We start from the raw sequence: 3,431 nt of genomic DNA, 5'->3' as shown, positions 1-3,431 counted from the left end.
AAATGTACACTGGCTCTACATTCAGTAGTAGTATATGAGAAATGCTTTAGTCCCACTTAGTTAAGTATGTTTTGTAACAGAGCAGACCGCCACCCCATCATAATTACTCCTGATTAACTGAGCATTTTTAAGAATAGCCTTAGTCACAGAAGGACCAACACTGATGAGTTTGGGATGCATACATGCGTGAAAATTATAAAAATACAGAAATTCAGAATACAGATTATTATTTTGCTTACATAGATTTCTCCTTGTATGTTACATGGCTTCCTAATTACAACCATTGCCTTCATTTTCCTTCAGCAGTAACTACCGCCTCCCCATTTCTCATTTAAAAGGGTCTGTGGAAGCAAGGCCAGAGAATACTTGCTCCTCAGAGATCCACAGCTATCAAAATGCTACAGCAGAGCAATGGCATTGAGGTGTAACTTAGTTTTTGTAAAGTGCAACTAAAGTATGCGTTGGGTGTAGGAAAACATCAAAAGCAATGTAAAAAAATCACAGTTTTTGACCACATTTGTCCCATTCCATACTGGGCATATCTTGTCTCTAGCTAGGGAGTCATCCCTGTATTTACACCAAAGACCGAATGAGTACACCTCAGCAGCTCTAGTGAAAAGCACTAGAAGCTTTCCTTTTTAGAGTTATCTTTTCCAGGACACACACAGGAAGGCCAGATTTCAACTCAGGATATTTAAATTGTAAAGTCTGGAACACCACAAAGCAAAGAGGCACAGAACGTACGAAGAAAGACAAGACCCCAAAACATGTGGTGCTTGGGACATGAAGTGGCCGTTTGAGGTTTCCGAATGGTGTCACCTGTGCCCAGCCCGCTTCTGCCTTGTTTGCACACAGAGGGCTCACACATACTTCTGAAATAAGCCACTTACATTGAAAACACCTGATCTCTTATTTCTGCTCCAAAAAACGAACCTGGAAGGCCCTGAAACCAACTGCTGTTCAGCAAAAGGACCCAGTCCTCTGGGATTGTGTCCTCTGATCTTTCCCACCTGGGCAAAGGTAAACAAACAGGATTTCAAAATCAAGACACAGACTAGTGCAAATTTTCTGTCCTCTTTATGGTATTCAGGTAAAGGGAGAGAAACTGCTTGCAAGGCCTCTGCTACACAGACTGCAGCATGAGACTGCTTGCAGAAGCTGAAAAGCCGGCACAGGTGAAGAACCAGTGGGCCCTTCTCCCCCTACCTCCTCCACACAGACAACCACAGGTCACAGGACGAGTCTCTCATTTTCAGTTGACAACTGGATACATGTTTTATTCTTAATAAAAACACTCACAAAAACCTTCAGGAGACTGAAATGATTTGAAATTATCTCTGGTATATTACAAAACAGTTCCTTTTATTGAATCTCCATGACGAAAATAATTTTTACATCAAACATATTTAAGGAATTTAAAATAAAACCCCAGATTAATGCTCTTTCTTGTCATCATCATGTCTTTTTCTTCAGGTGCATCTGAACAGAGCTCTACCACCATCGACAAACTGAGCTGATTCTTGAGCATTCTTGTACAGGATCAGATTGATCAAATTATCTTAATAAAACCAGTAGCTTACAGAACATTAAGTATTTCAACTTTGAAGCCAGTAGAAAATGAGAATTAAATTGGCAGGAAGTCACTCTATCTGCCAGTCACAAGACAGGAAGTTCTATGAAAGGATTCTCATTGCTAAGTAGAATAATACTTAGTCCCCACAGCTGAGTTTCAAAACACTTGAGGGGAGTCCCATCAAATACTCAATTTGACTCATGTGAATCGTAAAATTGTACAAAAAATGGGTTTGTAACGTATTTTTAGTATTTGGATGAGGTTGTGCCATGAATAACTTACCCATTTTTGAGTGTACTCTTTTAGGAAAAAAAAAGCTTTTACAAAACAATTGGAAATTTGCCTCCAAAAACCTCCCAGATCCAAGGAAGCAAGCATATTACAGCAGGTTTGAGATGTGTGCTGCTTGAAACATGTTATAGGCCCTTTATCAGAGAGAGCATGATAGCAGTTTACTAGAATTGTTCCATTATGCTTATGGTAGAACCCTCTTACAGAAACATGGAATTTCGATCCATAGGAATATTGCAACGAACATAAACTATCTTTTGTTTTTGCCTGCCGTAAGATAAAAATACATTTATGTTTAAAATGCTTTAACTAACCATCCCTCAAAATAAAAACCTGACTGAAACTGTATACGCTTTTTCCTCACTGCAACATTTTCTTATAGCTTTTAGTCACACAGAAAAAGGGAAAGACTTGAAAAAAAAAAAACTTTGGACATCGTTAAGACCCACAGACAAACTGTACTTTGAACCTTAAGTGAAAAGGAAGAATTTCCTTAACAAATACCCTTGATAAAGGCAATACTGCCCTGCTTCTGTGCATTCAAACAGATGCTGCAAGTTTGTAGTCTGGCCTATGATGATGATGTGAGGCACTCCAGGTTCCCCTGAAACGGTGAAAACTCCTTCTCCCGATTTCCCATGTTCCAGTCTCTTCCTTCCTTGGGAACAGCAGCCAACCACTGGTAGTGTGGGAATCCGACTCGTTATTATCGCCAAGGGAGCTCGCCCCATCTTTTTCAAACAGGAAGAGAGAACAGCTCATCGCTGCTCCTATGACACCACCAGGGTTGGGAAGAAATCCCGCAGTTACAGGAAAAACTGAAACGGGACTAGAGTTGACAGCGAAGGCTCTCGGAGCGCTGCTGCGAAAAAGTGAGGAAGTACACGAGAAGCTGGGGATAACGAACGTACGTCAGGGAAGCGATGTCTCTTACAGTAGCACCACAGTATTTTACTCCCTAAATTTCGGGCAATGAGATGTATCGGCTGGCAAGCACGCATGCAAAGACTAGGCAGGAAGAGATCAAAATCCAGCCGGCAGACAAGCCCGCAACATAATCTTTTATTATAACCTAATTCACTTGATGGCCTGACTCATGGGTTTTGAGTCCTCGGGGTTTGCAGCGCTGCTCCACTTCTCCCCCAGATCAAGCGGCGCGCTCACCACCCAAGGTCCTGAAGAGGGACTTGGGTTCGGCCGCTGCTGCTTCGCGCTTTCACCGCTTACCTGGAGCAGCTCCAAGCGCTTCCATTTCAGCGGGCGTGGAGAGAGAGAGGGAGACGGGGGGGAGAGAGGCCGAGCCGGCGCTCCGTGCGCCCTCCTCCCGCGTCTGCGGAGTCACGGAGCCCGTTACCGGAGGGCTCCCCCCGCAACGGCAGAGGGCAAACCCCGCGCCGCACCTCCGCGCCCCGGCGGCGGCCGCGGACGGCGTCACCTGAAGCGGAGCAGATCCAGGTGAACGTGACCGCGTTTCTCGGCTCGCCGGTCCGTCCTGCCGGCCGGCGGGCCGGCGCGTTTCTGTGGAACGCGGAGGCTAACGGCGGGCCGCGAGGCGGGCCGTACCGGC

Source organism: Haliaeetus leucocephalus, unplaced genomic scaffold (assembly GCF_000737465.1).
Source record: "Haliaeetus leucocephalus isolate CR32 unplaced genomic scaffold, Haliaeetus_leucocephalus-4.0 Scaffold417, whole genome shotgun sequence".
NCBI classification, from domain to species: domain Eukaryota; kingdom Metazoa; phylum Chordata; class Aves; order Accipitriformes; family Accipitridae; genus Haliaeetus; species Haliaeetus leucocephalus.
The sequence above is the reverse complement of the archived record's forward strand: the minus strand, read 5'-3'. Positions refer to the sequence as shown.